The following is a 24,288-nucleotide window of genomic DNA, read 5'->3' as shown; positions in this document are numbered from 1 at the left end:
AGCCAAAAATGGTCCCAAGCGTCGGATACGATACCGTGCAGCACCTATCGGATGTCCATCTTTGATTAGCTAAATGCCGGTGACGGTACAGGCGCTAATTAACGGCTCCAAAGGCGGAAGATTTTGTGTTGAACTGAGCAAGCATTTTAATCGCTATTTCCATCGGTATCCTATCTTCATTGGGTCGTTAATTAATTTAAATGATCTGATTAACCGCACACAGCAACCCCGGGCAGGGTTTCGCCAAGCATTGGACCAAACGGGTAGTTTCGTTTTCGACGAAAAGAATTGCGTTAAATCAACGTATCAACAGTTGCGCTGGTCAGAAGCAAAAAGTGAATCACTTATCGCGCTTTTCCCTGTTACTGCAATCGTCCATGGTGGATCGCCGCGGGGGGACCGCTAGTAATGCGATGCGAGCGGAGATAGCTACCGGTTGATCAAGATACCGGCTGGATACGACCGTTTTTGTACATTACAATTTACCGTCCCGCAGCCGCAGGAGAATCGCAATTCGGCAGCATTCATTCTGGGTGGCAACGGTCGCCTTTACGGGAAGGAGCACCACCGCCGCCCAAGCAAATCAAGCTGATCGCGCCAGCAAACGATCGGGCGCACGAATAAGGCAGTAATTAGTGTTTGACTGGCTGGTTATTATTATTTCGCAAGCCGTCGCAGTACGTTCGGCGAGCAGGTCGCAATTTTGCACATCGCACCTTTGCGTGCATATGGGCGAACAAATAAATAAAGGGAAAAAGGTGCATACGCGAGAGCAGGCACAACAATAATTGGCACGTAGTGAATTGATTTATAATTTTAAAAGTACACGGTAGAGAGCTAGCCACTCGGTAGGCACGACACGTCTCTAACGCTTTGGGTTAGCGCGTAGAGTAAGATTATGTTTTACCTATGCGTTTAATGACACACAAATGTATTAGTGTAAGCAATATTAATACTGTTGTAAAGGTTATTTTATACTTAAAAGTATAATAAAACAAATCTATCAATGCATTGGAGAGATATCTTTTTGATCGATGCAGGTGGCTATAAATAGAAAAAAAAACGTTTGACTATTTTAGATTGACCTACATTTAGACAGTTGTTAATTTGTATGGAAGAACATATCGCTGATCATGCCCCACGGTCAGTAGTAATTGATAGGTTAGAAAATGTTTGAGATATGTACAGCAACATCGTCATTAGAAGGTAACTTAATACTGTAACACGTAAAGTGTTGGATTTTGCATATGTGTAGTTCACATTGATGAAAATCGTTTGGTTTGGTGAAGTCTAATGTCAACCACATTCCATAGAGCTTAGGTTGAAAACAAAACTAATATACATAAAATATTGCACTGATATAATGCGTTGGCACGCATCGGGCACTGATTTATTATGACTTAATTAGAGCAAGATCTCCTCCCTCCACCTCTGCCAGCATTAGTTGACTGGTCGAACCGGCAGCAGCAGCAGCAGCAACAGCATCAACAAAACCAGCAGCAGAGAAAGGATGTTGCACGCAATTGCGATTTTATTCGCATTAATATAATTAGTAAAAGCTGTCACTCTCAAGCTCGAGTCGCAATGCCAAAGACACTGACAGGGCAGGCGGAGAGGATAAACAGTGTTTTTTTTGTGTGTGAGTGCAGCACTGCAAACACCAGGAAAGCAGAACTCACTGTCGTGAGTATGGATAGAGGCTAGTGAAAAACTCTTCGAACGGGACCAAAACTTCCCTCCCTTAGGCCCAACATTGCCCACACACGTTTGGCACAAGGAGCACACTTAGAATTCGGGGTGAGGTCGCGGGGCGTACAGAGTTCGTTATGTAATGTGGTCGCGGGTGACCGGTTCCCGGTGGTCGACAGCAAACGAAGCAGCGACGGCCGACGATCGACCACGATCGACACCACGTGGAATGCTAGCTATGGGCGCCCTGGCACGCCTGGCGTGGATGGGGTGGATCGGAATTATTGATCGTGTGGACGTGGTGTGTGGAGAAGGAAAACATTCTCGAAACATTTTCGCGGCGCATAACAGTGTTTACTAATTGCATGTTGGTATATTTAGTTAAAGAGAATGGAAATTCATTTCTGTCGGTGCATTTGGGAGCAAATATTCTGTGAATATTCTGTTATTTTGGTCAACTGAGGTAAAGGTTTTGGAGAATTCAGGTATATGGCAATCGTTATCTTAAATCGATAATGTAAAACAGAACTTTTGAGAAATAGAATAAGAGTTTTGAGATCATTAGTTTAGAAAGCTGTAACATTGGACATTTTTATTTTGAAGTTTTGAAGGTAGTTCTCGAGCATAATATAGAATGTTTATTTTCTGAGAAGTTAACGTATTACATCCTTGTGTGAAGCTTGTGATAATTGAATAGATTCAACAGCAACGAACATCCTACACTTATCCCTGGATTCTAATAACTTCTAATAACATCTGGCGTAGACATTTAAATCGTTAGTCTAACCTTCAACGAAGTTCTAAACCTGATTTTTGACCATTTGAATAACAAGCGGCTCACCGCTCAGCTGCTCTTCCGTCAGTACATAATTAATATATTTGACGTTAATGTTTTCCTTCACCAAGAAAGATGAATTCTTTCGTAGCAAAAAAAAGAAAGAAACATCTCTTCCAACCTTACTGCATAGCACCATCACCAGCAGCTCTATGGGAACGGCATCAGTTGATTTATGATGCTCAATGCGCTACATGATTAACTCAGCAGCCTCATCGCAAGTATCAATCATCACTGCATCAAGCGGTCCGGTTAGGGTTCGCTCACTTAATGTTTGCAATTTTGTAGCACAAAAACTTGCCCCTACAGCATGTCTCTCACTCTGTGTGTGAGTTTGTATTTTTTATCGAATACTTTTTTTTTCTCTCTCGCAGACTACATTGCAGAAGAAGTGTTCAAATGCATTGGGAATAGAAAAACAAAGTTAAGCTGCTCAACCACATTGGGAAGAAAAATCCTCATTACAAAAATTCTGTCACTGGCACTGAATACTAAGAGCCGTGGCAGCGGTGGCCACAGTGTCGCGATCCAAATTGGAAGGCCAACCGGGTCGAACCCGCTCGTTTGTGACCAACCACGGGCAATGGAATCCGTGGGCGGTGCGTTTGTGATGATGCTGACGATGATGCTGCTGCCGCTGCTGCCGTTGATGACGATGATGATGAAGTTAACAACCGATCAGCCGATGTGATGTATAGGGTTTGAGCTTTTTTTGCTCTTCTCCGGTTTTGTGTATCAGTTTTTTTTCTAGCATTACCTGATGCAGTTTCGATATTGGTCATTAGCAGGACCCTTTTATGTGTATTTGCTTCGGAAGCAACTTTGCAGCCGGCAGTGCACTTTGGAGAGCAGCACACTGCATCGCGAAAAATTCCTTTTTTTGGGTACGCGTGTCCATTTTGCTGATCAGTGAATCTGCGAATGCCAGCGGATTCGCTGCCTTCGCTCCAGCTATTTCCATTTACCGATTCATTAGCCTGGTTTCTCGAAGCGGTACAATGTCATGGTAGCGAGTGTAGGGGGTTGAGGCATAGTTTTTGCACTTTCGTTCGCCAGCAAACTTCCCTTTGCTGTGCAAAGAGCAGCGCTTAAAACCGGTGCAATCGCGCTGCTTAAGGGCTTTACGCGCAGCAATATTCTATCCTAACTCTGCGATCGTTCGCCGATCGGTCGTTCGAGGAAACGTCTCACACATGCGGTAGGTCTAGCTCACTCTCTATTTCTTTGTCCCTTTCGCTCTTGGTGATGGTGGCCCACTGCCCGACTGCACGAGTAACCTGACCCATTTTTGTGCCACCCGTCCAGTACACCCCATGTGCAACCCCAAAAGTGTGGGCTGGTGGGCGCAAGAGCGAAGAAAACTTGAGCCCCCCATGCACGAGATCGAGCAGACACACGGATACGGCTTATGCAATGTCCGCCCGCGTGACACTGTCACCGCATGCGTTTGTCTGTGTATGTGTGTGTGTGTGTGAGTCGCCTGCAGGCCCTTTTGCAGTGTCGGTCCGCGCGCTCGAGCGGCAGACAGCAAGGGGTCAGTTCGATTCGTTCGTTGATGGATTTTTGAAGCGGAAAGCTCCCCGGCGCGGGCTCGTAGGTCTTCCCAATCGGTTTGAGTGTTCTTTTATTTAGTTGACTGTTTAAAGCTCCCCTCCGCCCGTTGCTACCGATCAGCTGTTTTACCGACAGAGACTCAAGACGTAAACTCGTGTGTGAGTGTGTGTGTGTGAGTGTTCGAATTGTCATAAAATCGAAAATTATAGATCATCTTACATGCGGAGGGGAAACCGCGCGTTCGTTTGATGGAGGGGCCCCACGGTTTGGGGTTTGGACAGTGACGCACGGCGCCCGGTCGTCCGTTTGGCATGGCGGAGCGTGATGATTGCAACACCCGTCAGTCTTGGGAGCGATGCTGCACCTAGGCCGCTGTCGTGCCGGCGATGTGTTTTGGGATAAGCGTCATTATTTTTCGATCATTTGCAATAATTAGGCTGGAAGATTGGAAGCAGTGAAGAAGTTGGCAAAGTACTGGTGAAGATGTGGTAGATGAAGAGCATAGTAAGTGGTGAGGAATATTCATAAGAAGTATTTGTAATAAACAGCATACTAAAGGAATATTATTATAAAAATAAAAAAGAGCTCAAATCTCTTAATTATTGCTTAGAGATTAACTGGAAATATATATTATTCGAAAAATAGAATAAAATTTAACCGAAATAATAGAAACATTATTCTACAATTTTGTAAGGTTGTTTTTATGGATAGCGGTTGTTGATGATTGAACCCATTGATTCAATGTAATTTTGCTATACCAACAAAAAATATCAATACGATATCAAATCAATGAAATAGAAGACTCCTTCGAACCTCTAAATTTTGTATAAAAAATCGTATAATATGAACTACTGTTAATTAATTTTATAATTGTACGAGTTGAATTCACGAAGCGCACACAAACCACAAAAATCACATAAAAAAAAACAAAAAAAAAAAAACTAAAAACGGCTTGCGTCAAGACAAACAGCGAGCCAAAATTGATGCCTTAGCAGCAAGAATTGAGACATGTTGCCAAAAATTGGAACCTTCAACCCAAAAATTAGGGACGAACTTTAACGGCAACGGCTGTATTATTATTGTCACGCAACCGGATGGTTAAACCTCTGTTATGCGGGCTTGGGATTTGATCTCGTCTGGTATTCTAATAATGATGATCCTGAACGGTATAAATCATGACATTTTAAATCCAATTTCTACTTCAAAAAGCCTAGCCAGTCAAAAAGTGGTTTGTTGTTTACACATTAAATGCAGCTCCGTAGAACTTGACCTTCATTTCAAATTATGAACTAATGGACTTCTCATGATTTAGTTCTTAAGGCACTTCTTAACATATAATTAAAATCTTCAGCTCATATGCTTCTTAGCTGTTCATACTCTCGTTTTGCAGAACTTCTGTAATTATTAATGCAATAAATTTTCCATAACACCTGCTTTTGGCCAACACAACACAATCAATATCACTTTTATACATTTGCTAATAGTAAGCACAGTAACCTTATGCCCTTAAACCAACGAAGACCCGTTCCACTTGTACAGCCAACTGATTGCCCCTAGGAGCGCGCATGATTGATATGATCCCTGTAATACAAGCGTACCTTTTTAATGAAGCACCTTTAAGGGAGGGGTTATTCTGCTTAACACCAATCCGAGCCGTATAACATACTGCTGACCGATTAGTGACAAGCGAACGCCGTCCTAGAGCATCATATTTCTACCAACATGCGGCTAACATGAGTCACGATTTTCATGTACCGCTCCTGCTCTCACCCACTCTCTCCTACTCCCCACGGTGTACCACGAGTTCGATCGTGCATAAAAAAACATTACTTGCAGCACTAGCAAACGGTTGGTGCCGTTTTGTTGCAGCCGGCCTGCAGTGGTGCAATGGACGGTTGCCGATAAAGTTTAACCGACAGCGAGCGAAGTAATTACCGGTGCTTTATACGGCCGATGGTGCAGTGTAAATGTGCATCCTGGGGACGGTTGTATCATGTGTCAGGTGGTTTATTTTTTTTTATGACTACGTGAAGAAGATTGCATTCGTTTCGGGTTAGGGTGTTGATGAAGTGATAAGTTGTAGTGATAGTTGTGGGGAGTTTTGTGGTGTGAAAAAGGAGAAAAAGCTGTGATGCAAACCAGAAATGAACAACACATTTTTTGCGCTGTACCATTTTTGCAACGTCTTTTATAAATGATAACTGCCAAATGGTACACAGGAAGAGCGGATTTTAAAGCCCTGCAATATGACAGCGAGCAGTGTTGCGCTACAATGCAGAAGGTCAAATAGAAACTAAACCTTCTGCAAGGCAGCAAAAACGCAACACATTACATCTAATCACGCACGTTCAAGTGCGCGCACCACCGACTGCTATGGGAGGCTGCTGGTCAAGGTTAGTCGCTCATGGGCAGGGGAGATCCCCATCAAGAGACCCCATCGAGAGGCCCACATTCTGTGGCGGGCTGCTAAACTGCTTCCCCTCCCTTCGCTCGCTCCAGATGATTACAGAATCGTCCGCGCCGGCGAGTGTCGTTGCGTTCGTGTTGTTTTTTTTTTCGTCTTCACCCTGCAGAGCTAGCAATTTTTCCCACCGCCAGCCGTGATGCTGGTCTAATATTTATTTGTCGTGCCGTTGCGCAAAGGGACCTTGTTAACGTCGCGCGATCGACCGTTTTATTGCGTAAACCGAGGCTTCCTTTTGGGCGCTTCGAAGGATGCGTGCGTTGCGGTGGGAAACGTGACCGATCGCCTGGCCGGACCCGCAAAGGCACGCAAAGGAGGAGTGAAAGAAAAACTTACTGCGAAAAGAAAAAAATATCGAAACCCTCGATCTCATAATAAACATCAATCAACCCGGACCGGGGTGACGTTCTAGCGACGATGGCCACGCAATGCAATGGCCGGTAAAGTGTCGATGTCGATGCCGCGAGGGAATTTCGATGCAAAGCGTTTGCATCGTAGTGGCATTTTTGCGAGCGAGTGGCAGGCGAGTGGGTCGTTAAGTACACCCGGAGGCTCGTTGCGATGAGGTTGGCTTTGTGTGTAGCTCTAGCATAAAGTAGAATGTATATAAAAAATCATACAGGAGGTTTAAGGAACATTTAACAAAAATATCATAAAACAAAACTTTGTCTTACACTTGATGAGAAAGAAAGTTGTTTTATATTATAAATAGCCATCCATTTTAGAGGTTTTTTTCGCTCTTCAATTTCTACAATTTTGTGCATAAAATTGGCAGTCAAAACCGGTGAAAAAAATCAAGCGTAATGTAGCTGCTAACAAACCACGCTCCCACCACCACGCTCGCGCTAATAAACTCTACTCTTTAATGCTAATTTATGTTTCGATTATTCTACCCCGTATTTCATTCCGGATCGCTCACTCAGGACTGTGCCAATCTCTGTGTACCACCACAGCTGGTAATGGATCGATTGTTTTCTGTTGCACCTGAGCGCAGGGCAGATCGGTTTGTCGTTAGTCGCGCGACGAGATGCAAATGATGCTGCAGCTGCACGGACGGACCAGCGGCCGTCGGGAGTTGTTTGCCCGAGGTTTTCGAGGTTCGCCGGTTCGTCGCCTGGTATGAATAAATCGATAAATTTTCTATGGTCCCGTACACCCGTCCCGTCCATCTCCTAAATGACTTCATTCTTGCTGCTTTGGCGCTGCACTGGAGTGGTTGTGCATAGTATTGGCAGTTGGGGGAATAGTGTCAGGTGAATGTGTGTGTGTGTGTGTGTGTATGCGGTGGCGTAGGGTACTGAAAACGATTTTGAAGGGTTCATTCCCAGCCAAACTAATAGGGCAGCAGCGCAAACTGGCTCAGCGTGTAACACGTCACGACTGTCAATGTTTGGACCGATCGGGCGGCCGAAGATTGATCGGGGTAGATTGATCGGCACATTGCTCAAGAAGCGCAGTAGTGAACCCGTTTTCTGTCGGCTGTATGGTGGAGGGTTTTTTTTTGTAACGATTAGTGTACGGGAGCTAGTTAGCTTATGAGATAGTAATGAAGTAGCTTTTGCTTTGGTAATGTTTGTGTTAAAAATGTATCGAATAAAAACATTTATGAATAATAGATGGTTTTAGGCAGAGGTGATATAGGTTCAAAGAATAATCAAGCCAAAATAAAATAAACTACGACACTTGACCATTGTCATCTTCGACCAGTAAATGAGTTCTTGTGATAGAAGATATTCGTGTATTTAAAAATTTGTTCTTATTTTTTCTTGTAGAACTACGAGGTCCATGCAGAGTGAGGCTAGGGTATCATTAAGTTGTTTCAAGGCTTCGGTTCTGCTGGGAGTGCGTACGTTCCATGAGCTCATTTTAATCTTAATCGTGGGGCATAGCCTAAGGTCGGTATCATCAAGTCCGTTTCGTATTCTTCTTAGGCTTTCCGTAGTCGGTTTGTACACGGAACAGGGTGACTAGCCCCGCATCCACGCTAGTTGTCTTTTTAAAGCCCAGAAGCTAGCCAAGACTACTGTTCTTGTTTAGTAATTTATTTATTTAATTCGTCGGATCTATGATCGACATGAAAACATAATTAATACTTAAAAACTAACGTGTTAGGTCAATCCATGCAAAATGAGACAAAACATCAAAGATATTCAATTACTGCGAACAAACGAAAAGTTAACAATGGTTTAAATAACAAATTTTCAAACAAATCGTCAGCATCCTAGAGACTACTGATGTCGAAGTCTTTTAAGATTTAGAATGGAATTAGATAAAGCTTCATATACTCTAGGTGTATCAATGAGATAAATGAGTGTAACATGATGGCTCGATAAATAAACCATAAAACTTTCGCAATTGCATTAAAAAAGGATAAGGCATGCATATTATTGGTAAAAATAATAATGAGAAATATGTCGTTGAACCCTGATTATGGGGCCCTTCACGATTCTAGTCAGTTTTTTGTATGGAGTTTGAAAGTTGGAGGCTGAAATCATGTAAACACTCCATACAAAACCACACAAAAAACTAGCCTGCAATTTTCAGTCTAGATTATTCTAGCCTCAAAGCTAGAAATAGATTCGAGTACCTGCTCGAAAACACGGTGTTGTTTACATTTACCCCAAGGTGCATTAACACTTTGACCGCCGGCCTGACGTCACAGTTTGCGAGTGAGCACGTAGCGCATGACAAGAGAGCGATGAGAGCGACAATTGTTCGTGCGACTATTATCACTCTTTTGTTTCATTTCGATAAGCGGCGTAGCACATGTCGTTCTCGTTCTCTCTTTCCCTCATTCGTTATCAAGAGAATTGGTGAGCGTCAGATACAGAGCTGAGCGGTGAACAAAGCCGTCGTGCGATTTCATATGACGCGGCGCTTAAAGTGTTAAAGAGATCTCGTGGTGGAATTTAGAGTCAAAGTGTATGTAGTCCAGGTGGTCTCATAGCATATTTTTTATAACCAAATTTGAACCAAATCACTTTTTGACAGGATGGGTGAAAACTTTTGTTCAAACAAGCTTTCTGGAGCTTTCTTGTACCTAAGAACGTAATTTCTGTAAACTAATGACACCAACAGTGTGCTAGATATGTTCGTTACAAATTATCAAATTTCCATTTCCACTCTTCCGCTACAAAATGATAAACACCCGTGCCCGATCCCTAGGCACCACGGTTTCCGAGGCGAAATAATTATACACTGTTTTGACACGTCGCACCGTACCACGGTGCCGTGCCGATTGATAAGTAACCTTGTCGAAAGTTGACGTGCCAGCGCGTGCGGCTACCATTGGGGAGGGATGCAATAAAATTGCATCGAATAATTCACGATCACCGCTCGTTAGTTCAAGGATGCTGACGCCCCCCCCCCCTCCCAGACACTCGCGGGAACCCTTTGGCCACAGTTGGCTGTTGTCATTCGCACGCCGCAAGCACGAATTGCATCACATCCTCCGTTTCCGGGCGGTACACCAGCCGCCGGGAGGGTGGCTCCGAGGGCCGGGAGTTTTATCGCTTGACCCAACCGGACCCCACGCTTTGCGGGCTGGGTTAAGATCCCTTACTTCGAGGCATATCGGCAATCGATGGTTGCAGTGTGAAGAGGTGCAAAGTTGAACAACCCCCTGAGGGTGGGCTAGCTAGGGGCTTACTTTTTGTATTTGAAAATGCCACCGAGGGCTTCGTAGTGGTTTGGGCTTGTTTGCTCGCGTACCCTTCCCGAATTCACACGGGCCGTGGTGGTGCGCGGCGGCGGTGATTAATAATCAAAGCCGTAATGCAGTCACGATTATGATTATTTCGAGCGCTTTGCGCGTCTTGAGTGCTGCATGATGCTGTGAGCAGTTGGTGTGCAAGACCGGCCAGACCGCTCGAGACTAGAATCGCGCGTTCAGGGTTCTGGTTTGTGAAAAAGAGCACGGCAAATTACCGTTTGGATGCTAACCGTACCAGGAGCGAGGAGCGCCGCATAAGCAAAAGGGTAATTATGTCAACCTGAGCCTTGAAAGCATGCAGGGCGCTATTGATGCAGTGGTGGTCGTGGTGGTGGGTCAAAATAAATAACCAACATTTACCTTTAGTGCGCAGACCTACGTACATTATGGAGCGGTCGGGGATTCAACGTTCCGATAGAAGATCAATTATTTTCTTCTTCCCCTCTGGGGGAGCTCGTGGCAACAGGGGCTGCTGATGGGGGTTGGGTGGATGTGATTTACTACAAGCATGCTGGTGAATCATCGCTTTGTTATGGTGGGATGAATGACATTTGCAGGTGGGAGAAAATTGCGCTGACTCAAAACAAAGCTAATTTTCAATTGAGAGATGGCAAATCGATGAAGATTCTGTTTCTAGCAGAAGTTTGTTGATTGAGACGTGTTGAAAATGCATCGTTATTAATTTATGCAAATGTTTAAGTAATTCGATGACGTGGGATATGTTGTTGTAATTAAGAGGAGTGTATTGTTGGTATCTAATATGGAATCAGCGCATAACAGAAGCTTGACTGTATTTATTAATTTATTTGAGGAGTGGCGAATACTGAGTGTTATGTCTATTAGAATCTATGAGTCTTAGTATTTAATTCCTACAGATGTAGGTGTTAGAATTGATTGCTATTTATTAGAATTTATTTTTTTGCATAAAATTATCTATTTAATCATAATAATCTTATTCATTTAATTTTACACTGTTCACTTAATTGTAAGAAAGTATTTTTTTTTTGGTACTTAACAAAACTGGCCAGTGGGATCGATCGTTTCTGATTCGTAAAAATAAAAAAAAAATAAACAAAACCATTCTGAAAAGGAACTAGTGGCGATTTTCGGGTTCGTCGCTTATTTTGGTGCATAACCAAATGAAGTCTTTTGTACAGCATGTTTTGAATTTAAGCATTATATTCAATAAATTAATGATTTTTTGTCTTCCTTTAAGCTACAAAGCCTATTAAAAAATAGAAAAACAATATTTAATAAAAATATAGACAAACACACTGCAAATTTAGTTTTTTTTTTAATTTATGAATAAATTCGAACTGATCGTACTGATACACTCCAACAATTGAACGTTTTGCCTTAGCCACGTGTTTTGTTCAGCATCTTTAATTATTCAGCTTAAGTGTGAGCTTCATGCACTTTAACGCAGACGTGCTAGAAGCATGCTTGTTTGTGCATTTGCAAATGTGGTGGATGCAAATCGTCGGTCTCTAGGATGGGCAGCGTTTTGTAAACCATTTGGCGTCTAAACGCGTGGTAGGCATCTGTTTGCCATTCGTTTATTTATAAGTTCAGCTCGGTTCGGGACGCTTTTGGGGACGCCAACGAGCCCTAGTGATCGAGGACAAATTCAGTGCAGTGCATGAGCGCAAGAGCGAGTCACAGCCTAGGCTGCCCCGGCTGCCTATAAATGCAAATAGCTGCTGCTGCTGCTGCTGCGCCAGAGACTACTACTGCTGTCGGTGGACACTGGCATCGGGAGAGTGGAGAGTGTGAACGCGAATTTCGAAATGCCATAAATCTTGTGGCAGTGTGTCACGGAAAGGCTGCACATGCAACCGCGAAGCACAGCGAAGACTGCGGTGCCCTCCGGCGTAGGTTTCGCGGAAAAGCGATGGACCCCTTCGTAGCAGAGGACACGAGCAGCAAATGGAGGATGGAGAGAAAGAAAGGCACCATAAACTGCACAAGACGCTTGCAGTGCAGCTCATTTTCAGCAGTGCAAAGAGGGAAGTTTGGCTCGAGTCGGCGGTTCGAGCAATTCCGCACTGTTCGGGGACGCCTGTGGTCAGCTTTGAGTGGACAGCCGCAGTAGTGGCGATTTAAACTGGGCTTAAAGCTGGTGGAAGCATTACAAATAAACCGTTCGGATGTAATATGCTAAAGCCGCGTAATTACTGCCAGCGTGCTTTACCATCGGGGCAGTTGGTCGGTTGATTCATAAATTAAATCCATTCGCGCATTGCAAGGTTGAGTTATGGTGCTGGATAGCTTTTAAATGACGCCCAGCAAGTGACTTAATGAAACGCAATTATTGCGATGTTTATGTCGCATTCTTTCTTCTGACAAAACAAGGATAACATAAATCTGTGCCTCATTGTCTAGCTGTTATGGTATTTATAGAATTAAAAGAAACAAGCCATTTGCATGTAGTTTTAAAAAGCAATTATGTTTTTTTTTGCATCGTTTACCGTTAAAGAGGAAGGTGAAGCAAACTCAACACTCTATACCAACATGTCGTCTGATTACGCCGCCACCACTAAGGTACTACGGGTCGCCTCTGAGTGTTCGTACGGTCAATGTGAGACGAAGTTACACGTAAGTGTTTCGATCGCAGCAATTTGTATCAGACCGATCCGGGTAATGGCGTCCGCCATAGGTCACCCGGGGAGGGTCCCCCGATTTGTATTGCGCCCGGCCTGGCCCGCGCAGAAAGGATCAATCGGGTGTCGGGTGTAGGGTAATTTACTCCCGCTCAATGCTGCCCTCTATTTCGGGGGGTAGCTTACATGGGCCACTTACATGAGCTAACATGTTCCACAGCTGCTGTTGTTGCCGCTGATGCTGCTGCACCTGTGACAACCGTACAAAAACCGTTGTCGTCGTCGTCGTGCCGTGTTGGGCTTCTTCTCGTGGGATTGCAAAAAGGTTTGGCAAAAGCTAATTGTTGGTTCGCCTAAACAATGGGGTCACCGTGTGCAAAACGGTTCGACCGTGCAGAGCGAGACCGAGCGTTGCTTTGTTTCCGAGCAGCGAATGCGTGATCGCTTTATGGGCAAGGACACGGGCGAGTTGGGAAAGAGTTACGGTTTGAGGGACAGATTTGGGACGGATTGTTTCGTGGCAGCTATTTGCGAGCTGTATGCTCGTATGATGTGTTGATCAAGGGAGGGTGTTTCGAAAAAAAGGGTTCGTTTTTTGGCTTCGAAGGTTTCGTGGGATCGTAATTATTATATTTACGACCTCAAAGTCACCATTATAATTAAGTCTAATTTGATTATTTTAAGTTTAAGCAATTTTATACAACATAAGATGTCGTCGTTTAATTTATATAACCAATAAAAAAGATTATGCGCAAAAACAGATGCAAATCAATCGCGGTGTTGACAAGAGAGTAAAATAAACATTTGACGACAGTATCACCATTTAAATGAGGCTTGCGAAACTGTTCCTGTAAAATCCTATCCTCCGTATGAATATCAAACAGTGCTTTCTAATCATCCTATTCCCTCTCTTGCATCTTGCCATGCCACTTGCAGCTTGCATGTTGCCGGTGCAACATTGTAATTGCATCGAGACGACGGCATTTCACCGACCATAAGTTACGACAGCGATCACAACCACGCGTGGACAGGCTCGGACAGCGTCGTGCTCGTGATGTTCGCCCAGAAGTGATGCTCGTCAACGGCAAAATGTCAACCGTGTGTAGCGAGGAAAGCAAATCGTACACGGAAAGAAAAAAAAAGGGCTTCTTCACGATCGAGTGACAGAGTTAGTCGCGTTGTCGCGATCGGGAAGTTGCTCGTAAAGCTTACTCACTGCCTACACCCTGCTTGGATGTGCGACCGTAGCGGTGAAGTGATGAAGAGACACTTCCAAACGGTTTGTGATATCTATATTTTATGTACACACACAGACACTCACACCGTTGTCATCGGTGCGGATCCGGCACCGGCCGCAGTCTGCATTGAAGAGATGCATAAGAGCCGCATACGGTATGACGTGGCGTGATAAGGCGCTAGAGTTGAAGACAAATTGATTGGCTTTGACATCGGGGGAATGTGGGAGAATAATCGAACGAGCGGACACGTTTGATTGATTGATCGACGAACGGCATGCTGTTGATGTTGAAAGATCATCTCATAACTTCGTCATAGTTGTGTCGTAGTATCGAGCTGAGAATTTGAGAAGCAGTCAGTTGATGTTGAGGTGGAGATTAATAATTCTATTGTTATTTGGGAGTGTATTATCTGATGTTTTATTCGTTTTGCAATACAATTTTACTTCGTTCATTTGAAGCGTAATTGTTCTTAATTTTTTTGGCTATTCTGTGATTATTTATTTCTTATTGTTCTTTTTCTTATATGTCCTTTATTATTCCTTTTATTTTACATTGTGATAAAAAAGATAGTATTTGAAAAATTGTGTTCTTGTTTTTAAGTTTCCATTTTACTCTTTATTAAGTAATTTTTAATTAATTTATTAATTTAAAGACTTTTTATGAATGTGTAGTAATTTATTGCCCAATTAGACTCTGACACTAGGTAAAAGCCTTGGAAATTAAGTATGAAAAATAAATTAAAAATCTTATTAGCTTTTCACTTGAGTTTAACTGTACGAATTTTGGATTTTAATATTAATTTTAATCATGTTGTTTAAATCATTTTGAGCTATGATCCAAAGCAACCAATTAAAATTGATGCAATACAAATGTAAATGAAATGTTCCAACTGTGTTTGAAAAGGGTTTAATTTTTTCATCTACTTGAAGTGCACAACCAAAAAAAAAATGCACTGCTTAGTTCAAGTTGTGGCTCGAGATCTCATTAGAAATAGCTAAAATCGGGTTTGCTAATTGACAGGAGGGCGACGCGTTTATGATTACATAAAATTATGGCATTACCCATTTGATAATTGCGCACCCAGGCTCTCGGACCGCACCGGTACAGTTTAATAATCTTTGCACCCATACAACGGTCCGAGCCGTTTGCAAGCCTGCCCGTTCGGCAGTGTGTGAGTTTGCGACCGAGCCGCTAACAAGCGTTCTCCCCATTTTCGTTCCTAGCGCCCCGGTGTGGAACGTCCGTCAAATCGGCTAACAGGTTTGGTGCGCACCGCTTGCCAGATTAAGCGACGCGTCTAGGAAGAGAAAGAGCAGAAAGCCCCCCCCCCCCCCTCCCTCCCATGCGCATGTATGGCTTTATAGAGCAGAATGTTGCAACCATTCGGTCGATCGACGGTCGGCGTGCGTGAGCGAGTGCGGATCGTTTGTGGCTTTGCGGCTTGCGTCGGATTTGGTGACAATGTTTATGAGTTCCATTTCTCCAACACCGCCGCGTGCCTTTTGAATGCACCATGGAGTAGGATTGTATATTGGGAACGGTTTGAAAGAGATGAAGGAAAAAAGAAATAGACCCTCGCACAACACCGACATCGTGCGATCGATCGGTGAATTGATTGGACAAGATGCCATTTCAATCAGTGCAAACGAACGCCACAAACCTGATGACCCACTGACATGTGGGTAAAACTACCAGTACACCCAACAAACAGCGTGTCAGGGCCGAAAGGCGAACGGCGTACAGTTCGCATTCTGCAAACGGGGATTAGTTTTATTTTCTCGCTGCTCGTTGCAATCAGCTGGTTTTGGAGCATTGGGAAATGCAGGGTAGCGCGAAGGCTCTACTGTGATGTTTGTGGAATATCTGGGAACGTGTTTTATTTAAAGGAAAAATAACGAGAAGAGAATATAAGCTGAATCAATAAAAGATACGGTCAAATGTAAAGATTAAAATAGAAGATACAACAGAAGATTTGTGTGATACAAATATGACTCAGCTATTCTTGTTCCCAAAAAACTTGAAGTATCTAAGCAAGTCATATCGTATTGATTAAACCAATGGAAATGATCCTAAAGACACTAAGTTGGATCTCATGTGAACTGAAGTCGAGAGACGACGAACTTATTTTGTTCACTTATGACCAACTGCTCCTGAGGTAAATTTAAAAACGCACCAAGCATTGCTGAAATGGGAAGTTCTAGCCTACTCACTCTATAAAATATGTATTGTTACATCGGAATACTGTCTATCAAAATCTAAGGCTACTTGAAAGGGACGCGGAGCAATATCTGACTTATCAGCATTTCATCTAATACGATTTAGGGAAGAATAATCCTCTTATTTCCTGCTCAATATTGCATCTTAACTAAATTATTTGGTTGCCTAACGTTTAATGATTCATTCCTGGAGGAGTTAAGACATAACAGCCACGTTCTTCAATAATTCTGCAAAAATATACATTGTAAGTTGTAGAAATACAGATAAAATCTCATCAGCACCATATTAAACATTATTTACATGTACTGCTGCTGTTGTAAATAAACCGTACGATGCTATAGAATATCCATCGGAATCTCCTGCCAGCCTCACTATCGTGCCCTTTGTCCGCAGCGGCGGCGGGAAGGGTCAACCCTCGTGTCGATTCGGACACGATTAATGTCGACGCACGCGGTGTACGGCGATCGCGGCGCGGAAAGGTTGCAATGTTAATAGTGGCGATACATTACCTATCGTCGAAAGCGATCATTCATTTGTAGGCCGTGGCAGCATCGAACCGGCTAAGGTTAGAGGCTAAGGCACCATCGGCCGCATCCTGCCTCCATCAAGCCTCGCGTGCAGGGGTGTAGGTGCGATGAGCTGGGAACCCTGCAGATCAGCCCTAGTAGAAGCGGCACAGGAGAGGACCACAACCAACAACCGGCATCGTGGGGGCAGATCGGTATCGGGCAAACCGTTCACAGCGTCACGGCGTTAACCTTTTGCACGGATCGTACGAGCAGACGTTATTGATTTTGCACCGGCCCTATTCGGTACCTTCATTACGGAGCGAAGTTCAGTCAGCTGGTTCGCCAGGAGACGACACGGTTGAAGGATAGGTTCCAGCGTTGCTGTTCTCGCCCGCTGCCCTGTACCGTCTTTGTCTTTGCCCCTTTGCCCCATCGCGGCGAAGTTTTAAGACGTCCTGCTAGAAATTGCATAGAAATTGCATCGATCGGCAACGATCATAGCGACGACACAGTGCCGAACCGAGCGGACAGAGAAGGGTGAAGAGGAAAAGAAAACCAACACGTGTTGTGTGTAAGTGTAAGTGTGCACTGTTAGTTGCAGTTAAGAGAAAAGGTGCACCCAGCACCACGTATACACTCGGTGGGCCCTTTATGCAAACTGGGAAACCGATCCGAACAGGGTGGAACAGCCGGTTGGCCGAGGTGGGGGGGGGGGGGGGGGTGCAGGACCCCGAGCATTATGTAATCCGTTTAATTGTGCACGTAGCTCAAATGGTGCAGGAATTTGCATACGCGATCGTTGGTCGAATCGCCATTGGATCGCCTAAGGATGCTTGGAGGGGAGCTTGATTTTGATTTTTTGCAAGCTCACACGAGCTTACCTTTTGACGAAATTTCAATAAGCACATCTTAGGCCCTTTTGCCAATGGTATGTACACTGATGCTGGTGATGCTTCACTGATGCTCTGATGTTGGTGTAGCTGTTTATATTGCTCGCTGCTGGTGTGATACTTTCGATAAGGGTGTAATTAAGTGACGTGTTGGAAGGTGTCCGCACGGTTGGCTTGCTAGCATGACTCGCGTTAGCGATGTGATGTTGCGCAAATTGTCAATCAGTTGAAGCGAAATTGATGTCATGAAGAAGGGATGATGTGGATGATTGAAACGTTACAAGTTGATTATAATGCTTGAGTTATGTAGTAGAATGCGAATATCTTTTACGTCGTATTATAATTTATGTCATCAAATTATGTTAAACAGGAGAGATACGACTGTATTTGGGACAGAAAAAAATGTCCTAATGGTCGTATTTCTGTAAGTGAAGTTGAGGAGTTCGCATCTTTGATATCGTGTTTTTTAATTTAAACAGGAAACAAATATCAATTGTATTACAGAAGTCGTTTACACGATATAAATTACCAACTTTGGTTTATGAGAATTTTTAAAAGTTCACAAGTTTGTGTAGTGGGAAGTTCATAAGTATGTAAGAAACGCTTATCAGCGAGAAATTAAAAAAAAATTAAAAAGCTTCCTCTAAATGACATCTTTGAACGGTCAAAATTAAAATGGTGGTATATGTGAATCATTGTAACTCAAGGGGTCGTATCTTGAGCGGTTTTCTGTAAAAAATTGCGATTAAGATAGCGTTTAATATTAAAACTATTAGGTGTCTATTTATTACATAGATAAATTATGACAAGTTTGTCTAGTAAAACAATGTCTATTCTCTTTAGTATGTGTCAAGTCGTTCGGTTAAAGTCAACCTTATGAAATGAATTCCTGAAGACGTCAAAATGACTCGATTTTAAGACTATAAAACACTTGAATTTTTTTTAAAAATTATGTATTTTTCAGACTAAACATGCACATTAATTCAAAGCACATCCATTTCCCACATGCTTTCACTGTTTTATTTGGATGTCAGAGGAAATGATTTACTCAATAGAATGAAGAAAAACTGTTTAAAATATTATTAAAACAATAATTGAAAACATCTGAGGAAAACAATATCTTTTAGTTTGGTATTAGATGCTTTATTTCTTGCTCTACAAAGGTAACGCATCGAAACAAGGTTTCTTACTGTTATATAATAAAACTATTTCAAACCAATAACGTCCTACCAAATACCAACAAGATAAAACAATAAACCAGATCGCCGAATCAAATCTAAAAATAACCAAAGATTACTACAAAGATTACCCTTCGGTAAACCGCAATATTACGGGTCAACCGGCAAATTGCTGCGTTCATTTTTGTTTTCCTCCTTTTGACCCGAGAGATTCCTTTCACCGGTGGGAACGGTGACAAACATGCAGACGCATTTTCATGGATTCCCCCGTAATCGCCACCCTGCGCGGTTCCAGCCGAAGAAGTCCAATGATTGGCCTGCCAGCCGAGGGTAGATTACCATCACGAGGCCTTGGGTACTTAAGCCGTCTGTCAATCGAGCAATGCGCCAATGCCAATGAATTGTGCACAGCGATTTGTGTGTTGGCTAGAGGTTTTTGCTTTTTTTTCCGTTGCCTTTTTATTTGTCGCATTGTTTTACCCTTCAGTGCTTTCATTGCACGCACCTCTTTACGAAGGAATTGGTGACCACCTCCGCATCGAAAATGTTTCTGTCACAAAAAACAGCCGCGCTTGCGAGAGTGGCATGGTACAGTGAGATGAAAAATATTATTTGTTATAAGCCTAATCACAAATCAGACAAGCGTGCTAGGGCGGGATAGGATCAGCCGATGACAGGCGACAGGTAGCGCAATCGTGATGACCCCATTCAAGTGTTCGGCTTACCGGCATCGGGAGGGAAAAGAATCGCACAGAAACCAAGCTGTGAAGCTGTGGACGAATTTGAATCTCAGTTGGTGGCAACAGTGTGTAAGCTAAAATGGTAGCTTTTGACGAGTGGTCTGGATTGATTGAAAATTATTGCTGCCAATGTTTAAAGCATGAATTTTGTATTCAACATTGAAGGAGCAATTTAAATGAAAAAAAAAACTTCTCTGTTGCACATTTTAATTGCCATTAAAGAGCGTTCAATTCACTCCAAAACGCAACATTTTTGCTGTTACTTATCGGTGTGCCAAAAAGTTCTGCCGGTCGAAGAAAAGACGAAACCTCGAAAGACAAAAGCCACGAGACAATGCGAAAATTTTACAGCAGCCTTAGCGTACCGAATTGAGCGCGCAAGCATAAGAACCGAGACCGGAAAGGTTGCGCGAAACAATTGCTCCACCTACTGCGCGGTAGCTAGTGAGCTCGAGCTTTGGCAGCATCGCTACATGCGTGTGTGTTTACAATAATTTGCAAAAAAAAGTATGTGCACATGAAAAGCATTTCAAATCCATGCCAAAACCCCTTGCCGCATTGTAGAGCGTGCCAGGCTGAAGGAGGTGTTTCTCGAGGCTATACTCGCATGGCCGTGGCGTGCGGAACGAGGTAGCAAGGAGGCGGAATGAATACAGCTGCTTTTTTCTGGCTATGCTTTGCTTGAGGTTTGCAAACTTAATTATAACCATAACGAATAATCTGACGGTGTATCTAATGAAGCGTTTAATAATCGACTAATGTTTTTTTTACGTTGTGATCACTATGAGAAACATTTTTTTTGCACTAGAACCGATTTTGCTTTAATATGCCATAAAATATATCTTTTTTTTAAAATAAATTCTATCTGTTTATGGTCCCATGCAAGAGTGCAGGAAGCAAACCAATGTATCATTTTTATGAGATACTAATATTGGATCCCATCTGTCTTCCTGCAAACTGCATTAGCTTTGACGGGCTGTGATGGATTAACGAAGGAAGAAACGCGGCAGTGAATCGTCCGTCAAGGATTTCTACTTTATTTTTACGATCAGTGGGATAGGCAGTGTGGCGTGGGGCTGTATTACACTGTGTGGTTATGGTTTTAATGGGTCGGTAAAATTTCGAATAGCTTATAAAACAAGAATGCAATAAAATTGGGAGTTATAAATGCAATGATTTATTTAGAGTAAACGTACATTATAAGCGTTTGAGTGACCTTCAAAAGATTAGGTCCTCCTTGTGGTCGGTTTTCGCTCTACTTTGTTCCTGATTTTAAAAAGTAGTTTAAATAGATAGTGTGTCTGTTTCTGTTTGGTTACATTTTTCTTATTAGCATGGAAAATATGTAATTTCTCTCTAAAGTTGGGCAGCAATGCTTTCTACGGTGATGGAAGCAAACTGATGCATTACCATCACCTTTACCTTCATAATAATTCATCCTTCTTCTCCCATTTCCGGCATGGCAGATCAATAAGATATCTCTAATCAAATAAGGGTTAATATGAGTTATTAATATAGATCACTTCTGATATAGACCAATGCGACCATTTGATTTAGCTATTAATAAATTTCATTTTATTAACCAAATTCAAACATAACGTGAGTTATCTTGGCGATCTTATGATAATTCGGACAGTTGCAGCATATTGCAGCAGGCAACACTTGTTGCGATTCTATCCTTATAAATAATTATAAATCGATAAACCTCTATTCGTATTTTTCTTAGACCGACCGAACTGATACAAAACACGTCTAATTACTTTAATATCCACCGAAATGATTAGAACTTGGCGTGCTGATCATCGAAAAAAAAACTCGTTCCTGCTTAACAGGTACTATTTGCTTTTCACACCTTCTTGCCCTGCAAAAAGCATCGCTGCAGCATGCGGAGTAGCCTAAATGAGGCCATCGCGACCCCTCACCGGTAACCTTCGCCAAACACGGACCATCGGTAGAAATTACTGCGAAGTAGGTTTATGTCCCGCACCTGCGCCCTGCACCGATTGACAGGCCCGTGCTAATGTAAGGCAATATCTCAACACATTAAGATATCAAACGGTAACGCAATTGGTGTCGACCATGGTGTCTACTTATGAATTTTGTGGTGCGTTTTGTCGCTCCGCTCAACAGCCGTGCCGGGACAGCAGCTCTTTTTTCTTTTGCGTGACGCTGCGAGACGAGCGAGTAAAAATAAAATGAAAGCAAATAAGTGCATCGAAAAGTTGAACGACATCGGATTTGGTTGACGAAAATGGCGCTAAATGGATGGTCAAAGTGCGTTCGGGATAGTAACATTTGGGTCGATGGATCTTAAAAATTCGAGCAACGCTACCGATCTCGCTGACCCGGTCGCGACCCGGTCTTACCCGGTCTTGCGTTACGGTTTGGTGGCTGTTTTTTTTGCATACAGTGCTGCGTTCGCTTTATGATCATGCATGTTAAGTACGATGGTTATTGGACGCCATCGCGGGCTGAATCGCGCAATCATTGCCCGAAAATCATTGCCAATCGTGTGTGGAAAAAGCGCACAGCGCCAGGGAGTTCGATTGGATGGAGGAACTAAGACAAAAAAGAACAAATTGTACACACACACACACACACACTTGGGCAGAGATGGAATGAGAATCTAGGAGAATGGATTGATTACGAAATTGGCTTTTATTTTTCTTTTCTTCTCTCGCTCTCGTCCGCTTCATCTTTCATTTCAATAACGGTGCAAGGTAAGACGGTGCAAGACGGGGCACCCGGTTGACGTCGCGCGAATGGCTGGCGGGGCTGTGGTTTGTCCAGACCGGCTGGTAGACGAAGCGATCGTGCCAGCAGTACCTGCAATATTATATGGTGTGGCGCAGTAACGTAGTTTCACATGGATTGGGAAATTTCGCTACAAACGCTGCCAGTTCGCTCCGTTCGCAGTGCTTCTGGCAGCCGCCGTTCGGTGGTCGGTCGCTCGATGGTCGCCAGGTCGCCGGTTCCAGGCCCGCGGGAGGATCGCCTCTGGGGACGAAAATAAATCTCCAACGTATGTATTTGTATGTATGCATGTATCTGGTCGAGCCGTGTGACGGTTTGATTGTTTCGTGCACCAGACACGGCCCGGGGAACCACAACGCTTCCAATGCAATGCATCCGTTCGCTCCACTCCAAGCAGGGCAAAAGGGCTCGAGGTGCGTTTTGATTGAGCTTCCTCGTTGTAACGCTGCTAATGTGTCGTGTTTCGCGCGCGTGTGTGTGTTGGTGTTGGCGAGGCTTTTATTTTGATTGTTCACTCCTCCCACAGCCCTTGACCCAAATCGAGCCGATCGAGAGAAAAGAGTAAAAACGCACCACAAAAGGGTTCGTCGCCTGTCGTCGTGCAGTCGCTCTAACGCACAAGTCTTTCGTTCGTTTGTTCTGCCCTGAATCGATGGCAGTGCCACAATGAAGGTGTTGTTGCTGCTTCGGCACACCGTATTTGGTGATGAAACGGTAATCGATGGGTTTGGGTGCATGCTGGTGCTTGCCTTCCTGTGCTGTACACTTAACCGTTGATCAATCAAAAAGTAACAAAGCTGGCACTATGGAGGCGAAACAAGCAAGGGAGAGAAATGGAAACATAAGCCGACGAGCCCCATTTCACGATACGATCGGCGAGTCTGTTATCGTGCTGGCGGAGCGATTAATTATTTTTTGGAAAATAAAAACCTACCCACAAAGCATTTTACGTGCTACTGGTAATAAGCGTTACCCTTCCCATTGGAACCCAATGCGAGCTGTTTGAACTGATGATTTATCTTCGTTCGGGAGGTAGCTGTTGTGGGACCGTTTATGGTGTGAATTTGATGATTGGTTGATTAAAAATTCATCAAGATGATGAATATTAGGCTATTTAGCTAATGCTTTGCGATGTTTTAAGTGTTAAGTAATTCGTATATTCTAGCAAAAATATTTAAGCATTAAATGAACTTAGTAGTGTGGAGACCAATTGACAAGTTTGCAGAGTTTTAAAACGGTTGATTTAAAATTTAAGTTTATTTTATAGTAGAAAATTTGTAAGTAGTTTATTATAGAGAAAATGTTTCTATGTCATTAAGGTCAATAAATAAACTGTATTTTTGTACTGGAAAAACATATTCAAAAAATCTAACAAACCTTACTGTATTATTTTAAGAGTAGTTTGTTTTCCAATTGGTAAAGATAAAAAACTCTTATAACAATGTGTTATGCTGAAAAAAAAAAGTTTGGAACAAAAATTAATTGTATAGGATAGGAGGACATTATTCTGAATTGTAAAAGAATAAAATAATTAAAAAGGCTCTCGAAAACAAGCATGATAAACTTGTTCCCCTAGTCTTTTTATTATTTTTTTTTTAAATCGAACAAGACAAAGCTCCATCGAAGCGAAAAGATTACGCTACCCGATTGTGATCCGCTGCACAAAATTTGCCCCAAGGCGCTTTCAAAAACTACGCAGCCCGGCCTGGAGATGCGCCATAAAAACGCGATCAATGGATCGTGACTGAAATTATGGTCCAATCTTGGGCTGCATTTGATGCCCTTCCCCCATTTACATGCCCAGCGGTGGTGCGGGCGCTAGCGCACGCGCGCTCTAGCGCCCTTGCCTGCCGTTCAAAAGCGAATGCCATTTCCTCGGGCACCATTCGGGCTCATCAAGATCAAGAT

Source organism: Anopheles coluzzii, chromosome 2 (genome assembly GCF_943734685.1).
Source record: "Anopheles coluzzii chromosome 2, AcolN3, whole genome shotgun sequence".
In the NCBI taxonomy this organism is placed as follows: Eukaryota; Metazoa; Arthropoda; class Insecta; order Diptera; family Culicidae; genus Anopheles; species Anopheles coluzzii.
The sequence above is the reverse complement of the archived record's forward strand: the minus strand, read 5'-3'. Positions refer to the sequence as shown.